Genomic DNA, 26,727 nt, shown 5'->3' on the forward strand with positions numbered 1-26,727 from the left:
AGTCCAGTCTTAAGTGCAGCCCTTGGGTTATGATGACAGCATATTTCACAGGTCTGTACAAAATATTTAGCTATATCTGTCAACTTGGGATGCCACCATTTCTGTGATATCAAGTCAATCATCTTTGAGCTAGCACAGTGCCCTCTGCTGTGAGCCTCTTGACACAACATGTTCAACAATCCTGCTGGGGCCACCATCCTGCCCTCATGATTTCTCCAAATTCCGTCAGGACCTTTTTGAGCTCCCCGTTCTAGCCACACCTGTTTTTCAACCGGAGAAGCTGCATTTTGTAATTCTTTAATAGTTTCCAGAGTGAATTCCTTATCAAAATACTCTTCAGAATCCTTTTTCTCATGTCTCTGGATCATCTGTGATCTCAAAGTGTAACCTGCAACTGTTTTGGCTGCCTGATCCGCCTTGTTGTTACCATGATAAATTAAGTTATTTATCTTTTGATGTCCCTTGCATTTAATGACTGAGACCTCTCTGGGTTCCTGCAACGCATAATACAATTCAAGTAATTGTTTAAAATGTCTGACTGGCTCTCCAGAAGAAGTGACAAATCATTTCCTCCTCCAATGGCAAAGATCTACATATACTGCTTGAAAAACATAAGCAGAATCCGTGTAGATATTCACCTTTTTTCCTGCTGCTACATGACAAGCTTCTGTCAACGCTTTTAGCTCAGCTAACTGTGCTGAAGCTGGCTGTGGGATAACTTCTGCCTTGATTTCAACAAAACCTCCATCTTTTCCTTCCATAACAGCAAAAGCAGTAACTAGTGTTCCCGTTTCATTCCGGTGACTGTGTCCATCACAAAACAATATCATATCTGGATCCATTATGGGATCTTTAAAAAGGCTTTCATGCAGTCTCATTTCCTCTGTGGTGTCACTAACACAGTCATGATCCTGTTTTGTATTAATCTGTGCAGCCATGTTAACACCCTGGCTCGTAAAATGTATATTTGATTTATTTAGTAATCGTCTAAGATTTTCTGTTCTCAGTGCTGAAAATGTAAAAGCCTGCGAGTCGAGGAAAGACTTCACATCATGAATTGTGTGAACCAAAATTTCATTTCCCATTGTAATATGAGCCGTCTTCAGAATAGCTTTGCCAATAGCCGCTACATGTCGTACACAGATAGGGTGACCGATCTCAATTTGATCTAATTTAGCACTGTAATACATCAAGACGTGTCTCTCTGAATTACTCCCTCCCCTTTGAAACAAGACGGCATTCACAAATCCGTCTTTGTCATCCACATCTAAGTGAAATGGCAAAGAGTAATCAGGACACTGCAGAGAACATGCAGCAAACAAAGCCTGTTTAATTTCCACAAAAGCCCTGTCTGCATCCTCTGTCCAGTCCAGCGGAGACATATAATTTTTATATCCCACAGCTGAAATCAGGCTTCTCAGAGGAGCAACTTTACGACTAAAATCTGGGACAAAGTTCTTACTGTAATTGATCAAACCCAAAAATTTCATCATTGTTCTAACATCAACCGGTTTAGAATGATGTAAAATGGAGCTCTTCTGAGATGGTGTCAATTGTAGGCCTGAGCAAGAAATGACCCTACCCAGAAATGTGACTTTAGAATGGCCTACCTGCAATTTATCTTTCGACACCTTGAACCCATACTGAGCTAAACGTCGAAGCACAATCTCAGAGGCCTGCATAACATCCTCTGAGGATGTAGCCGCTAAAAGAATGTCATCAACGTAATGCAAAAGCACCACTCCCTGCGGTAATGGCAAATCAGCCAGCACCTGTTTTAAAACATGATTAAAGATGGATGGAGAGTCTACAAATCCTTGTGGCAGCCGAGAATAAGTATATTGTTTCCCCTTATAGGTAAATGCAAACAGATCCCTCGACCCCTCCTCCAATGCAACAGAAAAAAAAGCGTTAGCCAGGTCAATACAACTAAAGAACTTATGCTCCGGTTGAATTGCATTCATCATAACGTATGGGTTAGGAGTACCATAATTAGTAGGCACAACAACCTTATTAATGGGCCTCAAATCATGGACCATACGATAATCACATTTACCAGGTTTAGGAACAGGATTAAGAGGTGTGTTCCAGCATGAAACGGTAGGTAGCAACACCCCAGCAGCTAACAGTCCTTTAATTGTTTGCTCAATAACTACAATCTGCTCATTTCTGAGTCGATATTGATGTTGGAAAATAGGAACTGTTCCTGGTTTCAGAGTAATTGAGACAGGTGGGACACTCAGCAAACCTACATCTGTAGAGTTCCTGGCCCAAAGTGTACCAGGCAAACTGGCTAACAGTTTGTCCGTATCAACATGATCTGTGTTTTCTCTACCATGTGTTCTTGGCAGAAAATGTTTCGCAGGCAGCAGTAATGTAAACAATCTGTGTGTGATCCTGTAAGTGTCAGTGTCTGGAGAATAATGTAACAGAGTATTTTGTGTGGGTACCCATTCCCGGACAGCAAGACAGCGCCTTATCATAGGGCCCAAATTCTTTGCTTCACCACCACTCGCGACCTTCAATGACACATGAGGAGCTGATACATCACCAAGCATATACAGTTCTGTCAGTGGTTCTGGCAATTTCACAGCTGCTGCCACTCCCTCAGGACCAACATAAATGTCCATCAGCTCCACCACTGGGTATTTGCCAGTCTCTTGACAATGTTCCAGAAGACCCGCCCAGAGTTCATCATAGGCCTCGTCACCACACAGTTCATAATTCAGCGTACAGTGGGCCTTATCAGGAGGCGAGTCATATAGTCTTATGATGTTGATCCAGGCGTCCCAGCTGTGTAGGGTGTCACACAAGGATGTAGTGGGGAAATCAGGCACAGCCCCCCACCAAACTTCAGCTTGAAGTTCAGCTGAACATGACTCATCCAAAGTGCCAAGGGTTTGGATCATCTGATGCAGTGAGCGTTTCACCGTTGCACAGCACTGGACCGTACCATCAGGGAAGGTTAGTTGTACACTGTCTGGTGTCATCATCAAAGTCACATTCTGATCACACAGGATGTCCCTTCCCAGCAAGTTCACTGGACATGAGTCCGAAATCAAAAAAGAATGTTCAAACCGCAGATTATTCCACACACAAGGAACATATGTGAATAGGGGCCACTCTTCAGTATTGTCCGAAAATCCAACAACAGGTACGGTATTCGTAGATCGAGGGAGTGGGGTGTTTACTGTTGAATACCTGGCTCCTGTATCAACCATACACATGTGATTTCAGTCATTAATGGTGACTGAAACCAAAGGTTCAGGATACAAGACACCACCTACTGCCAATCCTGGGCACCCCTATTGAACTGGAAACTGACCTGGGGCCTGATGACGTGCCCCCGGTAAAGGGCCAGGCTGAGTAAAAGAAGAAACAGTCTGAGGTGGTGGATACACATCATATGTGTAATGAAGTGGTGTCACTTCCTGTCTCAAGTACTCCTGATTAGCAGATGGACACCGATTAGCCCAATGTCCAACAACACCACACAGAAAACACATGTCTGTGCGCTTCTGTCGTTTGGATCTCTGGCCTCTGTTCCATGACCCCACCGGGCCCTGAGGTCTCTGCTGATACGAATAATCAAAGGAAGCAGCAGGACCTGTAACAATTGGAGGTGGCTGTAGTTGAGGTATCTGTTTAGCATTTAGTTTGGTGAGATTTATCTTTTCACGTAAATCCTTCAACTGAGCCTTAGCAAGTTGAGTCTCTAAAGACCTTAATTTCCTATCATCCGACTCTTTCTTATCCAAATGTTGGTCCACAAAATGTACTACTTGAGCTGCCCACAAGCCATAATCCATCCTACTCAGGCCCACAACATAGGTCAGACAGGTTTTGACCTCATCTGACAGAGAACTCTCCACAGCCCCCCTAAATAACAACTGTGTAGTGGGGTCAACAGTTGGATCATGGCCAGTCCTGTTTTCCCACAACAGTCTCACTCTAGACAAATATGCAGTGCCCCTCTCTGTAACTGTAGGAGGTATTTCGCACAAGTCTGTTGACTTCATAGAAGTAGGATATTTCTCCCTGATAACCGGCCACAATGCCTGAACATGCTCCTGCAATGTACTGTTATCCGGATCGTGTCGAGTATCAGCAGCCTGTTCAATTTCATTGAGGCTCCCAAATGATGTGCATGCTGTAAAAACCCTCCTCCAATCTCCCAGGCATGGGACAATTCCAGCACAGGCTTCTAAAAAGGCCTTAATCCATGCATTTCCACCTTTCTGAATATCTGGCAACTTCTCTTTAATCAACTGCGTGTCTTGTAAGCTGAAAGGTGTATAAGTATGTTTGCGGACTCCATCTGCTGTTGTGGAAGTAACCAGAGGCATCATAAGATGTGGAGACGAGGCTGAATCATTACATGAATCAACATTTGCCGAACTCCTACCTAACCGACCTGTACTCTGTCTCTGCCATCTAGCAACATGATCATGTGAAGACTGGTTCTCCACCTGTTCATGTTCAGAATCACATGGTCTAAATTCAATCAGATCCGTCTGAACAGGATGTTGAGAAGAACAAGCACCTTGAATAACAGGATTATATGAAGGACCCATTGTCTGCTGGCTGAATGAATGATTAGAGGATGTTGACTGTGAAACAACCTCCCCCATGCTCTGGTTATCAACAGGAAAAACAGACGCACCTGGGTTGGAAAAATCTCCCATTAGTTTTTGTACATGACTCCTTAACATGTCACTATCCTGTGGTGATTTAGATTGTAAAACACCCCCTGTTATCAGAAGTAAGTCAGTGCCAGTGCTAGGCAGAGCTGGGTCCTCAGACATGTGTCCTCCCCCCATAGAACGAACAGTCAATTCACTAAGAGGCAATTGTTTTTGTATGTCTGAGAGCAGTTGATTAACAGCTGCATAAGGACTTTTTGAGTCATAGGGTGGGGGGCCAACACCCACTTCCAAAGTCTGTGAAGAAGTAGTAGAAGGAGTTATGTCAGTCATACCAGGCACAGAGTTAGAAAGCTTCTCAGCACGCAATAAATCAGACTGGAGGCACACTACAGGCATCTGTTTAACACTTTTTAGAGCAACAATCATGGGAGTCATTTCATCAAAAAACAATCTGCAGTTCCTGTTAAATTCATCTGCCTTCTGCCACTTTCGATATTTTTTCCTGTTAAGAAGGTTGGCAGAAAGTTTGTCTTCCATAGCCAGGCAACGTGCCTTATCAGCCTGGATCAGGAATTTATTAATCCATGGAATAGTAGGAGGTGGATCCTGAAAAGGCCCGAACATACCTCTCTCTCTCATAATTTTGACCCATCTGACCATCCGACATTTCTCATAAGAAATATCTTTTTCTGAAACCTTTTTACTCCATTTATTCCAAACCTCAGCCAAGACAGAGCCTAAAGACCCTGGTTTACAGTGAGACCAATCATTCAAATATTTTTCAGTCATAATGATATGTATACAGGTGTATTCAGAGCTCGTAAATGACACAGCGTCCAGTCAGCAGATCTGGGCAAGAAGCTTCTAGACCATCTAACACGATCCGCTTGTCCACTGGGATTCAAATCAATCTACTGACTGTTTTAATTCATTTGCTCTGAAACACCACAAAATAATACACATTAACCCTTGTCTATGAATAACACCCCAAGACAGAAAAATAGCAATGGTCAGTCACTGGACTGTCAAAACACCTATTGCTGTAAAATCCACCCACACATATATGAAAAATAAAAAAATCTGTCCCTGTGCCTTTATTGATTATTATAAATTGAAAAGAGACGGCTCTGTATTATGTGTATTGAATAATTTAGGTATGTAATTATTCCTGTTTAGCGTTAGCACACAAAAAGGAACCTGAAGCAGTCACTGGGAGTTATGTTTCACACTTCATTTGATGTTATATACTTTTATATGCGAGGAAAATAATTCTCCCAGACAAAGTTTGCAGAAGTATGGAGAGACCTCATCTCTACAGAAACCATGTAATAAAAATCAAACCTTTACACAATATCCGGAGACCTCTTATCGCTACAGAAACCATGTAACAAAAATCAAAGTATTAATAAAGGTACCCATGTACTCGTCTCCTCACCAAAGGTGGGAGCTCATAACTCGTCCTACCGTCCGTGGACAGTACAACGACGCATGAAGCGGCCTAGTGAAACAGGGGCAAACAAATTTTAAGGCACTTATTATCTGTCCCTATGTGTGACTATGTGCTTCATACTTACATGTATGTAGATGAACAGATGCTTAGATATATTCATCAATTAAAACGGATTCTTCATTTTTCTGGACTGAATAAAACGTGCATTGAATTTAATGAAATGTAACATGAGACGTTATTTATCTTTGACCCGTCAAAATGAATGTGGCCATTTATTTACAGAATCAAAGTTTAACATCAACATTTACATTAATTTGGCAAAATATGAAAATAACAACATAATTAATCAGCGAGCTGTACAATTATGATCAATTATCCACACGGCGGTGGATGAGCACTTTACACAGACATTTCTAAATTATCTGGAATGATTTCTACTTGATAGAAGAATTTAAAGATGGAAAATGAAGTTTAAAGGGAGTGAAAGATGGATGAGGGAGAATGTGGTGTGTATGAGTGAAAAGTGTTGACAGGACGACACCCTCCATCCGACCCAGCTTTTCCTCGGTACGCTCAGTAGGAGACTAGACTCATTTACCTCTCTGACGATGAATCAGAAGAATAGGAGCTCCAGTTAACGCTACCTTTCAGCGTCTCCATAGGATGTCTGTGACTCGTCCGAAGTGGTGATGGGGCTTCGTCAACAACAGTTCACCTCACCGGGTGGACTCCACATGAGTGGGGTTCTTCAGAAGTTCCACTCAGAGGTGGAAGATGTTATAATCCAAACTCGGAAGAGCCTTATCATGGCTAGACTCCTATTCTCCCAAACGACTGGAGCTGCAAACTCTCCAGCCCGACTCCAACGGCAACTCACAGAACAACGACTTCACAGAACTGCCACTTCACCGAACTGAGAGAACTAGGAAGTACCGGCATTTAAAGGGCTCTATTTCCGGTATAATGGAGAGTTCCTGATTGGTCAATATCAACCAGACAGGGGTGTGGTTTGTGACGTAAGAGGTTACTAGAAGTCAGAAAATAGCAAGAATTGTTATGGAACAGATTAAAATGTTCTCAGAGACAGAGAGAGAAATATTTTGGCGAGTTTGGAGAAACAGGTGCCAACTCCTCTGTTTACGTCTGAGAGGATTTAAAACAAGACAGTTGTTCCAACACATGTCTGCTTCGACTCCTGACCTTGGAAAACACACACTTGCTCATTCAAAGACAGAAATCAGAAAATGCATAATTACTCTGTAACAGGCCTTAACATGAATTCTACTTTGCATAAGCAACTAAAAATCATTGTTACTGTTTTACAGTTAATAAAATTGATTAGTTCACTGTAACATCTAAAATGTTTGAATTAAAACACTTTGATTATCAAACATTTGTAAAACATGTAATGATAATAGAAAAGAGAGTGTTCTTTCACTTGAATTTTCAAGAAAGAAAGTCTCAGGATGGGTGAACCTGTATTTCTGGATCCAAATCAATGAAATGACAGTTTCTATCCCACTAGGTTCTTAAGGTCAAGGGTTTTGACCTTAGGCTTAGTTTTGACATCAGGTCAAGTTCACTACATGTACAATATTAACGCTGCAAAGAAAGGCACAAAAAACAACAACAGTTTTAACCTTAGCTGCTTAAAACAGCAGAAAAGAAGAAGTTGATAGATTGCCTGAAAATTTTGGAGCAGGGCAAGGCTATTGACCGTATTCTGTACCACAGACTGTACCCAGGGGATAAGGTGAGGGATGTCATCATGGGGACTGATGAAACAGTGGTCTCTTTTGATGTCACATCACTCTTTACGTGCATTCCTGTTGATGATGCAGTAGAGGTGGTCAGTTTAAGATTAAAATCAAACACCACTCTGAGCAGCAGGACCACACTTTCCACAGAACAACTGTGTTAACTCTTGAAACTGTGCCTGCAGTCAACCTACTTCACATATGGGGAACAATATTATAGGCAGAAACATGGGTGTGCTATGGGGTCTCCAGTTTCTCCTATTGTTGCCAACCTGTACATGGAGGAGGTAGAAAAGAGAGCCTTGACATCCTTTTCAGGGACACCACCAAGTCATTGGTTCAGGTATGTTGACGAAACCTGGGTTAAAATTAAAACTCAGGAAGTCCAACATTTTACTGACCACATCAACTCTGTGGATAAATACATCAAGTTCACACGTGAAGATGTAAAAAATGGCAGGTTGGCTTTCTTGGACTGTGGGGTCTCAGTCTCTGATAGAGTCAAGTCAAGTCACATTTATTTATATAGCAGATTTTAAACAGTAACTGTTATCAAAGTGCTTACCAAATAGAGGACATTTGCAAACTGAGATGTATCGCAAACCCACCCACACAGACCAATAATTACAGTTTGAGTCCCATCACCCTTTGGAGCACAAGTTAGGAGTCATCAGGACTCTGTACCACAGAGCAGACAGCGTCGCCACTAACTCAGGAGCCAGGCAGAAGGAGAAATCCCACACAAGACAGGCTCTAGAGCAATGTGGATATCCTAACTGAGCCTTCCTGAAAGCAGAGGAAAAAACAAAACAGGACTCCAGTCAGCCATCAGGTGAAAAGGAGGAACCCAGACCAGTGATCATTCCGTATGTTACGGGAGTATCAGAGAAACTGAGATGTTTATTTTCTAAACACAACGTCCCAGTGGTTTTAAACCCCAAAATGCATTACGGCAAAGACTGGTTCATCCCAAAGATCCAGTCCCCCAGCACAAACAGAGTAATATTGTGTATGCTGTTCAGTGTCAGGAGGGCTGTGATCAGTCTTACATCGGGGAAACTAAACAGCCACTGGCCAAAAGGATGGCCCAGCACAGAAGAGCAACACCTTCAAGCCAGGACTCTGCGGTCTACACTCATCTCCAAGTCAGTGGTCACTCGTTCAGGGATGAACATGTTCACATCCTGGATAGAGAGGAATGATGGTTTGAGAGAGGACTAAAGGAGGCGATCTTTGTGAAAATAAATCGTCCATCATTAAACAGGGGTGGAGGCCTCCGTGTTAAACTGTCCCCCTCTTACAATGCTGTTATTGCTAGTATCACTCAGCCCCCTGTGAATAGTAAACAGCCATCAGGGTACTAATGATCCATCATTAGGCTGATGGTCCTTCTTGATCATGTGAGCAGCTGGTTTTGGTTGTCAGCAGCAAACTGGTTGATCCACTCTGAGAAGGTGCTGTTTATAAGACTGAACTGAATACAGCACCTCAGACTGAGTGTCAAGTTAAACCAGTAAATCTGACACTTTTGATTGTTTTACTATCTCCACCCAACTGGGGTGAGCCTTACAAAGAATCAACTGCACCCAGCCCTTTCAGTGTTCAAGCTCAGCAGCCAAATCTATAAGGTAATCTTGTTCACCTGTGCTCAGATAGTGATCTCTCTTCAGACGAAGAACTTCAGCTGAAAGCTTCCACAAAGACACCACTGGTAGGAAATGGACATTATTCAAAGTTTGCACTCAGAAAACTAAAACAGGTTAATTGATTTTTTGATGAAATGTTTCTCATGTGTTTGAATACAAATTAGTATGCACTGCTTACAACATAGTTTACCTGTTTCATTTCACTGTTAAGCTAAAAGTAAATGATCAAAGTATGCCCAAAGAAATTAGTTAAGTATTTAAAGGTAAAATGAGCTTATTGTCATGATGTTTAATGTTTTTCTCATCTGTTTGGAGGTTATCAACCTACTCATGTTGACTACTCATGGAGTTTACTCATGTTGACTACTCATGTTGACTACTCTTTTTGCAAGCTGATGAGATTCATCTAAAAGGAAAAGAAAAGATGAATAAAGAAATGTCACTTAGTTGAGTTGTCCCAGCGTCTCTTTGGAGGAAGCAAGCCTTTTCAAATTTGGGCAGAATCTGAAGTGGCTTAAGAGAGAGTAGTAAACAAGATGAAGAACTTGACACTGAGGAAGTCTTTCAGATGAAAGACGAAACGTTTCTACATTTTTAGTTGTTGTTGTTTTGCTTTGTTTTGTTTTTTGAATGTCCAGAGGACCAGATTTAACTTTTTTAGAAGGTTAATAGTTCTTGACTTCAGACTAAATCACACCAAGGCCAGAACAAGTTCAATTGAAGAACAATGTTCCACCTGAGTCTGGTTGGACCAAGTAGCCTTAAGTGCAAAATAACCTCCTCAGAAGACATGAGACAGTTGAGGGTAATTCATTTTTTACTTGTTTAACATGTCACTGTGTGAGTGCAGCTACATCGTGTGCTCTCAGGACTTTATTACATGCAGTGTTCCCTCAGTGTGGACTGAACGAGGCAAAAGGGGCTTCTCTTACTCCGCTCCTGTTTCCTGGAATATCTTGCAGATCTGAAGCTCTCAGCCTTGACCTCTCTAAGTAGCTTCAAACATCTACTAAGTTCCTGGCAAAACCAACACAGACATGTTCTCGTTTTTAGTATTCTACATCGCCTTACAACCTAGCTGTTTTTTTGTTACATTTTTGCTTAAAACCATTTTATTTTTACTTCATTAATTCATCCATTATCTTCACTTATTCCTAAGTTGGATCGTGGGGGCAGCAGCTTGAGCAGGTAGGCCAAGACATTTCTTTTCACAGCCACCTCTTCCAGCTCGTCTGGGAGGACTCCAAGGTGTTCCCAGGCCAACCGAGAAACATAGTCTCTCCAGTGTGTCCTAGGTCTTCCCCAGGGTCTCCTCCCAGTCATACATGCCCAAAGCACCTCCCTAGGGAGGTGCCCAGGGGGCATCCTTAACAGATACCCGAATAACCTCAACTAGCTCCTCTCGATGTGGAGGAGTAGCAGTTCTACTCTGAGTCTCTCCCGGATAACTGAACTTCTCACCCTATCTTTAAGGGAGAGTCCAGCTACCCTGCGGAGGAAACTCATTTCAACCGCCTGTATCCACAATATCATTCTTTCAGTCACTACCCAGAGCTCATGACTATAAGTGAGGGTAGGAACGTAGACTGACTGGTAAACAGAGAGCTTTGTCTTATAGCTCAGCACTCTCTTCACCACAACGGACCGGTACAAAGCCCACAATACTGCAGATGCTACACCAATCCATCTGTCAATCTCACGCTCCATTATTCCCTCACTCATGAACAAAACCCAGGGATACTTGAACTCCTCCATTTGAGGCAGAACCTCACCCTCAATCCGAAAAGAGCAATCCAGACTTTTCCGGTTGAGGACCATGGCCTTAGATTTGGAGGTGCTGATGCTCATCCCAGCCACTTCACACTCAGTTATAAACTGCTCCAATGAGAGCTGAAGATCACGGCACAATGACACCAACAGGACCATATCATCTGCAAAGAGCAGAAATGGAATCCCAAGGACACCGAACTAGAAACCCTCCGCCCACTGGCTGCACTGAGAAATTCTGTCCATAAAAGTTATGAACAGAATTGGTGACAACAGGCAGTCCTGGCGGAGTCCAACTCCCACCCTGAAGGTGTCTGATTTATTACCGGCAATGTGAACCAATCTCTTGCACTGCTTGTATAGGGACTGAGCAGCCCATAACAATGGGCCCCCAATCCCATACTCACAAAGCACACCCCACAGTGTACCCTGAGGAACACAGTCGAATGCCTTCTCCAAGTCCACAAAACACATATAGACTGAATGAGCAAACTCTCATGACCCCTTGAGGACCCTAGTGAGGGTAAAGAGCTGATCTAGTGTTCCACGTCCAAGACAGAGCCCACATTTTTCCTCCTGGATCTGAGGTTCGACCAACAATTGGACTCACTTCTCCAGTACACCTGAATAGAACTTACCAGGGAGGCTAAGGAGCGTGATGCCCCTATAATTGGAACACACCCTCCGGCCCCCCTTTTTGAAGAGGGGAACCACCACCCTGTCTGCCAATCCAGTGGCACTGCCCCTGATGTTCATGCAATGTTGCAAAGGCGTGTCAGCCAAGACAGCCCCACAACATCCAGAGTCTTAAGAAAATCAGGGTGAATCTCATCCTCTCCCAGAGCCCTCCACATCGGAGCTTTTAAACTACCTCGGCAGCCTCAGCCACAGTTATGGATGTATCAACCCCAAAGTCCCCCAACTCAGCTTCTTCCATGGAAGATGTGCTGGTGGGAATGAGAATGTCCGAGAAGTATTCCTTCCACCTCCGGATGACATCAATGGTTGAGGTCAACAGCAGCCCACCTTTACTGAATACAGTGTTAGTAAAGTGATGCTTTCCCCTCCTCAGCCGCCTGATGGTTTGCCAGAATCTCCCCGGAGCTGACCGAGAGTCTCTATCCAAGGTCTCACCAAACTCCTCCTACATCTGAGCTTTTGCCTCAGCAACAGCCCAGGCTGCGGACCACTTGACACTCCGGTACTCCTCAGCTACCTCCGAGTCCCACTGGCCAACAAGGCCTGATAGGACTCCTTCTTCAGCTTGACATCCTCCAAAACCCAAGTTGTCCACCACCAAGTTTGTGGATGGCCACTGCAAGAAGCACCAGCAACCTTGTGGCCATATTTCAAGGCTGCTACCTCAACAATAGAGGCTTGGAACGTGGCCCACTTGGACTCAATGTTCCCCTTCCTCAGCTGGGATGTGGTTAAAGCTCTCCTGGACGTGTGAGTTGAAAAACTCTCTGATGTGTTCTTCTGTCAGGTATTCCCAACAAACCCTCACTACACGTCTGGGTCTACCGGGTCTGTCCGGCATCTTCCCCCGCCATCTGATTCAACTCACTACCAAGTGGTGATCAGTTGACAGCTCAGCTCCACTCTTCACCTAAGTGTCCAAAACAAACGGCTGCAAATTAGATGACACGACTATAAAGTCAATCATAGATCTACGACCTAGGGCAACCTGGTGCCAAGTGCACTTATGGATATGTTCGAACATGGTGTTCATGATGGACAAACTATGATTAGCACAGAAGTACAACAACAGAACACCGCTCATGTTCATATCAGAGAGGCTGTTCCTCCCAATCTTGACCCTCTAGGTCACACTGTCATAACCCACATGGTCATTGAAGCCCCCCAGCAGAATAAAGGAGTCCTCAGCTGGCACACCTTCCAGCACACCTGCCAAGGATTCCAAGAAGGCCAGATACTCTGAACTGCAGTTCAGTGCATAGGCACAAACAACAGTCAGATCCTGTCCCCCACCCAAAGGTGAAAGGAAGCCACCCTCCCACCCATCGGGGAAAACTCCAACACACAGGCACCAAATTGGGGAGCTACAAGTAGACCCACACCAGCTCGACGCCTCTCACCATGGGCATCTCCAGAGTGGAATAAGGTCCATCCCCTCTCAAGGAGATTGGTTCCAGAGCCCATGCTGTGCGTCGAGGTGAGCCCAACTATATCTAGTCGGTACCTCTCAACCTCACGCACAAGCTCAGGCTCCTCCCCCAGCAGAGCGGTTACATTCCATGTCCGAGGAGTCAGCTTTGGTAAACCAGGGTCAGAGCGACATGGTCCCTGCCTACAGCCACTGCCCATGGCATCATGCACCCGACTTTTATGGCCCTTCCTGTAGGTGGTAGGTCTACAGGAAGGCAAATTTTTATTTTCACTTGTTGTTCTCAATTTGTATGCATCCTTTATAATTGTCTACTGTTATCTTTGTTGTCCACTGTTGTCATCACTCTTTGTTAAAATCAGGTCTCTCTTTTAAATGAGTCCCCGAGGCTCAATGGGATTAACCTGTATAAATAAAGGTTGAATTAATTGTCTCTGCCCTGCCTCTCAGTACCTGCAAGAGGAGTTAATGGAAAAGCCCCAGAATCCCCTCACCAACCATGATGATAGAAAATGACTTATTGTTGGAATGGAAATGCTATGATGACCTGTAGGACAGAGGAACTGAACTCTTCTTGAGGAATAAAAGTAAGAGGGATTTTGTTTACAAATAATCAAGACATGTTAAGTAAAATATATTTTATTCATACTTTTTAAAATATTTTTGTCATTTTGTTACATACATATTGATGCTTTTTGTAAACGTATGTGGAGTAGAAGTGGCTGCAGTAAAAAGAAACTTGTTAATTAAATTAATTGGGTTGCTTGCTTTGGTAATGGCATTTATTCTCGCTACATGAAATACCCATCTGTGATGCAGCACCCTATTATACCGCATTTCTGCAAATTATTGATGGTTTCTGTAACCATGGTGCCATAATGACAGTATTAAGAGGAGGATAAATTCAGATGGCACACCACTGAATGCCTGGGTGTGAAATGCATGGCCTACTGTTGTGTTCAAATAATTATTTGTATATGCCATCTAAAATTGGGCTAACTTTAAACGTTAATTTGTTGTGGATGTGTATCCACCCTAATCCTATCAAATATCAATTAAGATGTGTAAAATATAAATAAAATATCCAGCTTACCCAAAATGGCTACAACTACATCCTTTCTCAGCATAAGAAAATCTTTGTTAAAACTGACAAGAAAAATGGCAAACAATGTGTATTCGTTCAAGGTATGCTGGATTTTTAATTTTCTTTAGGGAAAGTATTCTGTCACATATCCAGGAGAAATACATAAATACATTTTTAAAAATCCAGTTTTCCAAAATCTTTTGGAGAATGAGGTTTTACTCTTCCTACATTAGTAACTGACTAAAGTCAATCTACCTCTGACTAACTAAGGAAAGTAATACAGTCATGTTTGTGGCAATACCTGGAACCAAGCAATGCAGTGGTGATGCCAACAATGATTTGTACAGCTATGTTTGGGAGATCAAAAGTTCAACTGACAAAGAAATTGAGACTGAGGACTTGATGTCTTAGTATCAGGAAGTGAAGAAAAGCATACCCACAGCTCCATCTGAAGTAAAAAAAAAAGGGAGGCACAGGCAGGACCCTCACAACTATAAACCTCCATATGTATTGAAAGGTCAAGTAAAACCAAAACATCTCTTCAATCAACTGTCACTCTATTTCAAGGATTCAAGGATTCAATCCAACAATTTTCAGTAAGGTCATCTGAACAGTTTCTTTTTTTTTTTTTTTTCTGAAACGTTTCACCTTCCATCCGGAAGGCTTAATCAGTCAAGGAAACGCACAACACAAAACTGATTCTTCCCCCAAACAGCTTACTCCAAAGTGGAACAAACCAGTTATGTTGGTGCTAAAATTGTGTCTTTGGCACACCCCCTCCTCTGGAGCTGGCCCTCTTCCTTGTCGACAGTCAGGTCAAACTGGTTCAAAACCAAAAAAGTTCATGCTCAATAATCCAGGTATACAATCCAACAATTTTCAGTCAGGTCATCTGGACAGTTTCTTTTTTTTTTTTTCTAGGATTCAGTGTTCTTTATTTGTCATTCGCACCCCATGCTGTACATGTGGTGGAACGAAATTATGTACACAGGGTGCCAGTTACATCCAACAATAAAATGTAAAGGAAAAACAGAAATAAGATCTAAGATATGAACTAAGAAAAACATCAACTAAATATACACTAAGTACTAATAGCATAAAAACATTATGCCGAGCAGCAGCACGAACACGAGTCTGTATGAGCAGATGAGCATGCATGAACACAGCAACATGAAACAGATTAGCAGCAACATGGTGTGCTTTTTCACAGTGATTATTCTGGTTAGTTATCCACGAGTCTAACAGCCTCAGGGTAGAAGCTGTTCCTCAGTCTAGTGGTTCTACACTTAATGCTCCTCAACCTCCTTCCTGAGGGAAGCGGGGCAAAAAGTGTGTGTGCTGGGTGAGTGGGGTCCTTCATGATGCAGGTGGCCCTCTTCCTGCATCTAGAGGTGTAAATGTGTGTGATGGTGGGGAGACTGACTCCAACAGTCTTCTGTTCAGTCTTCACCACTCTGCAAATATTTTCTTTCTACAGCTGTGCAGCCTCCATGCCACATGTTCATGCTGGAGCACAGGATGCTCTCCACTGCACACCTGTAGAAGGAGGTGAGGACTGAGCTTCCCAGACTAGCTCACCTCAGCCGCCTGAGGAAGTAGAGTCTCTGATGAGCTTTCTTGATCAGGCTGGTGGTGTTGTTGCTCCAGCTGAGGTTGTCATTCAGGTGTACATCCAAGTACTTGTAGCTGAAGACCACTTCCAACGCAGATCATATTATTTTCAGGGGGGTGTAGGTGTGTTTGTTCCTTCTGAAGTCCACAATCATCTCCTTTGTATTCTTCACATAGATGTGAAGGTTATTCTCTTTGTACCAGCTCTCCAGGTGTTCCACCTCCTGGCTGTAGCTGGACTCATCATTGTTTGTAGTGCATCCCACCACCACTGTATCATCTGCAAACTTTACAATATGACAGCCTGGATGAGTAGCTGCACAATCATATGTGAGCAGAGTGAACAGGAGAAGGCTCAGCACACATCCCTGAGGAGAGCCAGTTCTGAGGGTTATGGTGGAGGAGGAAAAGTTGTGGATCCTTACAAACTGAGGTCTGTTAGTCTAGGACCCAATTACAAATGGAGGGGCTTAGTCCTATTGTGAATAGTTTGTCCATCAGGGTTTGGGGGATCATGGTATTGAAGGCAGATGTGAAGTCCACAAAGAGCATACGGACATAGGAGTCCTTCTGCTCCAGGTGGGTGAGAGCAGTGTGGACCACAGAGGAGATGGCGTCCTTTTCTACATTTCACCTCTACATTAGTAAGTGGAGGTTCTCTGAATCAGCCCTGATCCGGTCCATTGTGTCAATAAACCAGGTGTCTGTAGTGGTGATACATGAACAGGCCACCAGCTTTAAAGAAAAATGAAGCCTGATCAAAAGTTCTCCTCAGCAACAGCTAAGAATGATAATGTGTAACCAAAGTTTTACTGTTTTAATAATGTGTAACCAAAGTTTTACTGTTTTAATAATGTGTAACCAAACTGTTTTACTAAATAATCAACACATAATCAACTGATAGAAGTATTAATCTTTAAGACATTGTATAATCCTTTGTATGTTTGTGTGAGATGGTAAAAGTAGAGAGGCCTCATGTAACAGAGAAACAAGTCTGGGCATGCCTCGAGCCATAGAGGAAAACAGGAAGTCACAAGGTTTAAACACGACTCCTCTCATGATGACTCATCTTTGAGCAAAACAAGTTCTGGAAAGTACCAGAAGTCACAAGGCTTAAACACGACTCATCTCATGATGATTCATCTTTGAGCAAAACAAGTTTTGGAAAGTCCCAGAAATCTGGTCTAAACCGGTTGAGGTGCAAAACAGCACAGAAGTTACTGGAAAAGAGATGATGTAATTTTCCATAACCCCTCCTTAAGAGGAGGAGGGATGAATGAGTCTTTAAATACAGACTGACCAGAACAAAGCTTGGTCAATGCAAAGTTGGAGTTGAACTGGAGGAGCTGAGCAGAGAGGACTACAGGCGATGAGCAAACTCTTCGAATCAGAGGGAGCCTAAAAAAGGAGTTGGATTATACCAGTTTGGAGACGATGATGGGAGTTAATTCTTTTCTTCACTGACATGGGATTGGATAAGCTTCTTTCCTCAACCCTGAAACTGGATGAGTATTCTGCTCCTGTGCTTGACCTAAGGCCCGTCCAAAACCTCTGATTCTCTAATTTGGATTAGTTGTACTCGTCTTTGAGGATTCGGCCGGTGTCTCTCCCCTAGAGAACTGGAAATCTGCCCTTACCCTATGGTGACTCACTAAGGGTCACCTCAAAATCATGGTAAGCGGACGACCTCAATCTTACTCTGCTCTAATTAAATTGTTTCATCAAATTGGAAGAACAGCATACAGAATAAATTTGGGAGTACTAAATTGGTTACTGGTAAGATTTGCTCGAAGGTGTTTCTGGTTCATGAGGGAGTTGAGAGAAAATATCTTCTGGCTTGAGTTGTGAAAGGTCTCTGTGAAGGAAGTATCTGTAAAAACCCTCAAGGGCTCTTGAGGTTTAGAGTTTCACAGATAGTAGTCACCACCTTGTTAGGGAAGGAAGTGTATCCTATGTACTCATGAAAAATTAAATCATTATAAAATTGTGTCTGTTGCTGTACCCCTGCGCAAATTATTGATTAAAAGCAAAGCAAAATGTATAAATTTGGACTATTATTTCATTCTTATCAATTAAATACATGGTAAAGCTTAGTTCATTTAACAACACCAATAATAGGAGGTTTTTGTAAAGGTTTCCTAGCTGATAAACAACATCCTTGAGCCCGTTTCCAGGGCCCTAAAGATTACCAGAACGGTTAACAATTGCAACGCTAAAGTGAGAGGTGAGCGGCCACAACGCGAGTTTCTCTGGACCAGAAGATCCATCCCGGCTGCTTGAAGGATCGAGGTACAGAGTGAGATCAGGGTGTGACTCACGGATTTAAGGTCGTTAATATTCTGGATGAATCACCTCGTCGCAGCCTTAATGAGGTTATTTTAGACAGCTGCTGGTAATACCATGGCGCTGAAGTAAACTCCCGGACCCCTTGGAGGAGAGGCTGCAAGCAAAGGTGCTTATCGCTAATTCCAGTGGTTACCTTTTGCTCATCGGAAAGCAGACAATTGTTTTATCATTCTGACACTCGGCATCAGTTGTCCCAGAAGCTAATCCTGATTAGCATTGTGCTGAAGTGTTTCTATACAGCACTCACCAAAGGTCACCCATCAATCAAGTGGTTTGTTGAGGACTGTTACGTCTTTTTATTTACTCTGGGACTTTGAGTGTTGTCTTTGCTGCTGAGCTGCCTTTGTTTCTGCTATTCTGGCAAAATGCTGTTTGAAACATGACATTGAGTCATTCTTATGCTCTTAGTAAACAATGACTGCATATAGATATTTATCTGAAAAAGTGAATTGTAGATTCTTTGCTCATTAGAAATTAATGACCTCTTGATTTGAGCCAACAATCATTATGAACAATTTAATAGTCCCAGTGGAACATGTACTGGCATACATGAAGACACTGACCTATAGTAACAAGGACCTCTTGTTTAACAGCATTATTTTATGTGATGCAACAGGAAAACATTGCTTATCTATCTTTGTCAGAAAAAACAAGCAGCCTAACAGAAAGGATAAGGTCATTACCAAATGTCAAGCATATTTACTCTCCAGAGGCAGATGGAAGGGAACATAACAGGTTTCCATCACTGAAACATTCACTCATCCCTGTTTGAACTTCTCTGACATGCTGGTCTTCTTTAGGTATGCTATTGTGAGCATACTGGAAAGAAATATGATCCAGTGCCTTTTTTGTCCCCATCACAGAGCAAATAGGGGGAAATGGAAATACACTTCGTCCTTCCATCCTTTTATCTTATGCTTATACTGTGAGCATGATAACTTGAAAAATAAGTGAAGTGCCAATTTTCATTTTGGTGTGTAGCTACATCTAGGGGTAAAAAAAGTCACTATAAAAAAAAACCTGGGTTTGCACATCAAAATCAAAGATGGCTACTTCCATTTATGTAAACAAACCACCCCTTTTATTTTAAGAAATTATGCCTAGATTTTATATTGATTAAAACTATGGTTTCCTCAAATGGTTGGAGTGGCCCAAAATTAATCTATGGCGGTCAAGGCCACCACTGGCTACACCCTGGCTCTACCATTGTGCCTGATGGTGGATAAAGTTTCTTCCTCTACTTGCCAGCAAAAAAAAAAAACAAATAAAACATTATCTTTTTCTTCACAGTGTAACTTCTACCCACTTGAATTACCATCCATCCATTATCTTTGCCCGCATCTTCCTTTTTGGGTCATGGTGGTCACTGGTGCCTATGTCCAGCTATCACTATGTGAGAGGTTGGACAGGTCTCCAGTTCATCACAGGGGCATGTAGAGACTAACGGGACAAACAACCATTCACTCTCTCTCTCTCACCTAGGGACAATTTAGAGTTATCAGTCAGCCTAACATGCATGTTTTTGGTCTGTGGGAGGAAACGGGAGTACCCAGAGAAAACCCATGCATGCACAGAGAGAACATGCAAACTCCACCCAGATAGGCCCATGGCCGAAATTTGAACCAGCAACCTTCTCAATGAGTGGCAACATCCCTACCAACTGCGCCACCGTGCTGCCCTACTTGAATATCTTGCACCAAAAACATTGCTTATTTGTATTTCCTGTTTAATTCCACTCCAAAAAAAACAATAATCCTAAAATCTGCAAACATTCACTATTCAAATCCCTCAGTGACGGAGGACATCGACAAACTGCATGGTTTACAGATCAATGTAACATTTTTCATAAATTATGACATATTATGCAGATATTTTGTCATAAATAAAACACAGTGAGTTTATCAAGCATGGTTTGTATTTGTTCAAGCAAATGTGAGTCAAAGTGTGAGTTAAAAACAGAAAATGCAGTCATGTTGAACTCCTTCCTCTTGTCAGTTAAAACAGATTGGGAAACTGAGTAGCTAAGTGAGATGGATTCTTCTGTTGCTCTTCTTCTGCTGGAGCACATACATTATGCCAGGAGAAAGCGTTCCTAACCAGTACTCACTGTCTACCTATAGTGCATCACAATTATGAAGTTGAAATTGCTCTATAACACATTTTTAGTGATCAAGATTCATAGCTGGGTGAGCACCCTCTTGTCACTGCAATACCTTTGGTTCATTACATCCATAATGAAAGGTGACTTTTTTAAAAGACCAATGTGGGACAATTTATTACTATCTACAAGGTCCAAACTCTTGGAGATCAATAGAACAGGATTTAGGAGAGGAGCAAGAGGTGCAATGTGTCATCTTTTTAATGAAATATAGATTTGAGATTGTTTAACGGCTTTCTACTGAGGGTAAAAATGGTCACTTTTTCCACGGCTAAACAAAGCCATCTATTTAACTGTAAAAAAATCAATAGCCAGCTGGGAACAATATATACCTTTGTAATGTAGGTACAGTTACACTGAAAAGAAGCTAATAAATCAAAGCCAAATATATCACATGTTTTACAGTTTTTGGATCAAACTGAGCCTTTGTGGTTTTCAGCAGTCTCCAGCAGAGTCGTACTTCAGGCTACACCACTGAAATAAAGACACCCTGCAGCAGCTCACATATTGTACATAAAAGAAACAAAACTCAGTCATCTTTTGCTTGAATTTGTTTCATATGCAAGGTAGAGAAACTCAGAATTGGATTATTGTATCTATAATGTGATCTAAGATGTGGAAATTAACAAAAAAAATACATTTTAGCTGAAGCTCCCACATTAATGAAGGATCATTGTTACAGTTCAGATGTAAAGGTCCCAAAACATTAAAAATAAAAAAACAGCACTTATTTGATTGTACTTGTCACTGTTTTTTGGGATCCCAGAAAACACTTTGTCACGATCCTCGAGGTTGGAACCCAATTGCAGAGAGATGAGTGAGGCAGGAGTTCAAAAACCAAAACAATTTATTTTTTTTAACAACAAAACAAAAGGCTGTCGGTGCAGCAAAACTTACTTTTGGCAGATTGGATCAGAAATAATGCAGAGCAGATCATCAGGGGGGCAGAAACCAGACAAGGCAGAAGAGGATTGTGATGTCTGTGAACATAGAACAATCACCGGACAAGGAGTGAAGGAAAGAAAGGCTTTTTATGTGACAGAGGGAGAGTTAGTAATGAGAGCACCTGGGCAAGTGGCTGATGAGGGACAGGTGTGAATGATAAAGACTGAGTGGAGAAGCAGACTGAGGAATAAGAGGAACATAACAGAAACAGATAAACAGAAAATCACACACAAAGCAGAACAATAAAAAATATAAAAAGCAGACAGAGACAGAAACTTGAAATAGAAGGAAATGATTAAGACTGTGGGATGATAGTTTGAAGATATAAATGTTGGTTTCTGGTTGCAGCTTGAAGGAGGTGGCAGAGGCTTGGCAGATGGGGGGGCAGCGGGGGCCGCTGACCGTGACACACTTCTGTTCTCATATTTTGATTTTGAGTACTTGTTTATAAGGTCAGCATATTTAGGATGTGTAGTATTCTAGATAGAAGCTGACAAACAGTATCTCACTGCTTGTAACGAACCCCCATATGTCTGGACCAAAATCACAACAAACACCAAGACTCAGGTTAAAAAGTTTATTTTTCTTGGTGGACCTTGCCTCTCAAAGTGAACCTGGCTCTGGTGTCGGTCTCAGGGTAAACGACTGGAACGAGTCTAAGGACAGGGAGAGAACGGTTAGTGGCCCGACAGGAGACAGAAGCAAAAGCAAAAGTCAGGATACGGAAACCACTAACCGTTACTCTGTCAGGAGGGGGTTCAGAGGAGCTGAGACGTTCCAGCACGGTGGGATCGCTGCAAGGGGGATGGTCCTGGTGAGAGGAGACAGCCAGCTGCAGTGAAGAGCTCGAGGATGGATGGGAGGAGACGACACACTGGTCCGTGAGGCGTGAGGTGAAGTCAATCAGGCGAGGGTCGAAACCGGAGATCAGAAGAGCGTCAGTCCCAAGCAGGAGCAGGCGAGGAGGCAGTGTGAAGGAGGCGTAGGTCGGTGCCGATGAATGGAGGCGTAGATCCGGTGAGGAGCGGTCTAGAGGCGAAGTCAGGCGAGTGAAAGTCCCAGAACGAGAAGTCAGCACGAGGAGGCGAGGATACATGAACCAAGGAGCGGGACAGGAGCAAGGAATGCAAAAACAAAACTGGAAAGGAGGGGAACTATGAAAAAGAAACAAAACACTACAAGGGAAACTGGAAATTATGAGCGCTGGATAACTACTTGCAGGAAAACTGTGTTCGACTATCTGGCACTCACCCTGTGTGCAGGTCAGGTTTATAAAGGGTGAAGCGACAGGTGCATTTAATGAGAGGTAATCAGTGCAGAGTGTGCTGGAGAGAAGACAACCTTAAACCCACATGCAGCCAGAGGAGAGGAGATCAATGAGTGCTGCAGAAAAGAGAATCACAACCCCAAACATAAATAAAAAGAGGAAGGTAAAGAAAAGAAGGTTTACAGACACCAAGCAGTGAACAGAGTGAAAAAGATTTGACTCGAACAGGCATGAATCGTGACATATCCCCACCTCAAGGGACGCCTCCTGGCGTCCCACCTGGCTGATCGGGGTGATCGGCGTGAAAGGCAGCGATGAGGGGTTTCTCCAGGATGTGACGAGAGGGAACCCAAGAACGTTCCTCAGGGCCATACCCCTCCCAATCAACCAGATATTGAAGGCCCCGACCCCTCCTCCTAGATCGGAGGAGGCGATGGACGGTGTAAGCAGGGGGACCGTCGATCAGACGGGCGGGTGGGGGGGAACGAACAGGGGAGTGAAATTCGGATGTTACAACGGGTTTAATGCAGGAGACGTGGAAGGTGGGGTGAACGCGAAGAGACTTGGGAAGGGTGAGACGTATAGAGACCGGGTTAATGATCTTGGAAATGGGGAAGGGACCAATAAAACGGGGGGCGAGTTTGCGAGACTGTGCCTTGAGGGGAAGGTTTTTGGTGGAGAGCCAGACGTTTTGGCCGACCGCGTAGGTGGGTTGACAAGACCTACGGCGATCAGCTTTCCTAATGTAGATCGCCGTGGTCTTGAGCAGGGCTCATCTGGCCCTTCTCCAGGTCCTCTGGCATCTGAGGGCCGCCAGGTGAGCCGAGGGGACCACAGCCTCGCGTTCTTGAAGGGAGAGGACGGGAGGCTGAAAACCAAAAACAACGTAAAAGGGGGAGAGGCCAGTAGCTGAGGAGGGGAGGGAATTGAGCGCGTGCTCAACCCAAGGCAGAGAGAGGGACCATTTATCAGGGTCCTTCTGACAAAGGAGTCGCAACTTGCCCTCCACCTCCTGGTTGGCCCTCTCAGTCTGTCCATCAGTCTCAGGGTGAAAACCAGAAGAGAGGCTGATGGAGATACCTAAAAGGTTACAGAGTTCCCTCCAAAAGAGGGAAATGAATTGAGGACCTCTATCGGACACAATGTTCAGGGGAAGCCCGTGGAGTCTAAACACCTCACGGGCCATGATGTGGGCAAGCTCCCTAGAGGAGGGAAGTTTGGAGAGAGGTACAAGATGGGTCATCTTAGAGAATCGGTCAACTATCGTGAGAATGACCGTATGACCCTCAGAGTTCGGGAGGCCGGTTACAAAGTCCATCCCAATATGGGACCATGGACGTTTGGGACAGGGAAGAGGGCGAAGTAGTCCCGCGGGAGGATGCCTGGAGGTCTTAGACTGGGAGCAGAGGGGACAGGAACGCACAAAAGATTTAACATCCTGAAACAAGGTGTCCCACCAGAATTGTGCCCGGACCACCGCAAGGGTCTTGGTAAGCCCTGGGTGGCAAAACAAACGGGAAGAGTGACAAAACTCTAAAACTTTCTTAATCATTTCAGGAGGAACAAACAGACGATTGTCAGGGCAATTAGGAGGAGGAGGACGAGACCGACAGGAGGTTCTCAGGTCAGCCTCTAGTCGAGTCATGGCCAGGCGGGTAGTTTCTGGCAGGATGAAGCTCTCCTCCTCCACAGGTTGAGAGGAGTCACCCTCAAAAAGGCGGGAAAGAGCGTCCGGCTTGACGTTTTTCTCTCCCGGACGGTATGACAACGTGAAATTAAAGCGAGAGAAAAAGAGTGCCCACCTGGCCTGACGGGGGTTCAACCGACGTGCTGACCTGAGATACTCCAGATTCTTGTGATCCGTCCACACCTGGAAGGGAAATCTGGAGCCCTCCAGCCAGTGGCGCCACTCCTCTAAGGCGAGTTTAACGGCCAGCAACTCCCGATCACCCACGTTGTAGTTGCGTTCAGCAGCAGAGAGGCTTCTAGAAAAGAAGGCACAGGGGTGAAGACGCCCCTCTCTGCTGCGTTGGCTGAGTATAGCCCCCACCCCGGTGCTGGAGGTATCAACCTCGACAATGAAGGGTTCCTCTGGATTGGGGGCCTGAAGGATGGGAGCGGATGAGAACAGGGCCTTAAGTTTATTAAACGCCTCTTCGGCGACTGGGGACCAAACAAAACGGGACTTAGTGGAAGTCAGTGAGTGGAGAGGTTTGGAGATGAGGCTGTATCCCTTAATAAACCTGTGGTAGAAATTAGCAAACCCCAAGAACCTTTGAAGTTGTTTGCGGTCCTTGGGGTTTGGCCAATCTACAACAGCCGCAATCTTGTTACGGTCCATCTCCATCTTGTTTGGAGATATAACAAAACCTAAGAACGATGTGGATGATACATGAAAGTCACATTTCTCTGCCTTAACATAGAGTTCGTTCTGTAAAAGATGGGTAAGAACCGCACGGACCTGTTTGCGATGAGTGGGGAGATCTCTAGAAAAAATGAGGATGTCATCTAAATAAACAAAAACAAACTGATTGACCATATCTCTTAACACATCGTTGACCAGACTCTGAAAAACAGCAGGTGCATTGGTTAACCCAAAAGGCATGACCAGGTATTCATAATGTCCATTGGGGGTGTTAAAAGCTGTTTTCCATTCATCCCCCTCACGAATACGAACTAAGTGATAAGCATTACGAAGGTCAATTTTGGTGAACACATTGGCCCCTTGCAGAAAGTCAAAAGCAGAGTTCATGAGAGGTAACGGGTACTTGTTCTTGACAGTAATCTTATTCAGCCCACGGTAATCTATGCAGGGGCGGAGAGAGCCATCTTTTTTACCCACAAAGAAGAAACCCACCCCAGCAGGAGAAACGGAGGGTCTGATGATGCCAGCTTGGAGAGATTCGTGGATGTAGTCCTTCATGGACTGCTGTTCAGGGGCAGAAAGAGAATAGAGGGCGCCCCTAGGAGGTGTGGAGCCAGGAAGGAGTTCAATAGGACAATCGTAAGGCCGGTGGGGAGGCAGAGATGTGGCCCGAGCTTTATTAAAAACCTCCTTGAGATCATGGTACTCGGAGGGAACCTTAGCTAGGTCAGGGTAGAACTCCTCCGAGGGCTGAAAAGAGTCTTTGGTCACGACAGCGTCCATTAGGCAGGAGGACAGACACTCCTCTGCCCAACCCAGAATCTCCCCCTTTCTCCAGTCAATCTGTGGATTGTGTTTAATAAGCCAGGTGGTCCTGTTCCACCACAATAGAAACACAGACGCCCCCTCCGCCGTCTCTCACGTTCTGTGGGAGTAAGGCGACTACGACCCAGCTGCATGGGTTCCTCTGTGGTTAGAGAAGAAGAAACAGAAGACAACAGAGGAACCTTAACCTCCATAGGAGGCTCACTAACCATCGGGGTGGTCGGTAGAGAGCGTGACCCTCGCTCCCTCGACCGCTCGACCAACCGAAGGTCCACCCTAGTGGCCATGTCCTCCAGGTCTTGAAGGGAGTCTGGGTATCGTTTAGTGGCAAGACCGTCCTTGATGTTCTCATTAAGACCTCGGTAGAAAGCATCGGTGAGCGCCTCCTCGTTCCAATGACTACCAGAGGCGATAGCATGAAAGTCTATAATGTAGTCTGTTACTCGACGGTTACCTTGACGGATGGTGAACAGGCGTCTGGCGGCTTCTCTCTCAGGGAGGACTGGATCGAAAACGCGACACAGCTCCTTTGCAAAAGTCTGAAAAATATAACAGTTTGGGGAGTCTTGTTGCCATTCCGTGGTTCCCCACCTCTTGGCCTTGCCAGAGAGGAGGGAGATTGTATAAGCTACCTTCGACCTCTCAGTGGTAAAACACGAGGGCTGCAGCTGGAAATGAATCTCACACTGAGTGATGAAGGGTCGGCACTGATCGGGTTCCCCAGAGAACAGC

The sequence above is a fragment of the Nematolebias whitei genome, chromosome 19 (assembly GCF_014905685.2).
Source record: "Nematolebias whitei isolate Nwh7 chromosome 19, NemWhi1, whole genome shotgun sequence".
NCBI lineage: Eukaryota > Metazoa > Chordata > Actinopteri > Cyprinodontiformes > Rivulidae > Nematolebias > Nematolebias whitei.